Here is a 325-nt window from a genome sequence, read left to right as displayed (position 1 = left end):
GAGGAGGGAGTGAGCTTTGCTCGGTCTTCTCGGCACAGTGTTAACTCTGAAGGCTAATGATGATGCCCCCTTGCTGCAGGTGATGTCCGAGGCAGCAGGACGAGGCGCTGCCATGGCTGGAGCCATCAGAGCTGTCTGTCGGGGTCCCACCTCGGGGCGTTCACGGCCAGCAGTGCCTTTCCCTGCTGCAGGCACCCCTGCTGGGTGTGGGGCCGTGGGGCCATGTTTGGGGGTGCCCCACATCTGGCATTGGTGGTTCAGTGGTAGAATTCTCGCCTGCCACGCGGGAGGACCGGGGTCGATTCCCGGCCAATTCAGGCTTTTC

At 62.8% G+C, this 325-nt stretch overlaps 1 non-coding gene across 1 annotated transcript; it reads left to right on the top strand.

Annotated features, from left to right (window-relative positions):
• The first annotated feature begins 246 nt into the window (after positions 1 to 246).
• Positions 247 to 317, top strand: TRNAG-GCC. Its single transcript has one exon. It is a non-coding gene; the product is annotated as a tRNA-Gly (tRNA).
• The last annotated feature ends 8 nt before the right edge of the window (positions 318 to 325 follow it).

This window comes from Phaethon lepturus, unplaced genomic scaffold (genome assembly GCF_000687285.1).
Source record: "Phaethon lepturus isolate BGI_N335 unplaced genomic scaffold, ASM68728v1 scaffold31577, whole genome shotgun sequence".
In the NCBI taxonomy this organism is placed as follows: domain Eukaryota; kingdom Metazoa; phylum Chordata; class Aves; order Phaethontiformes; family Phaethontidae; genus Phaethon; species Phaethon lepturus.
This window is presented reverse-complemented; position numbering and strand designations above follow the sequence as displayed.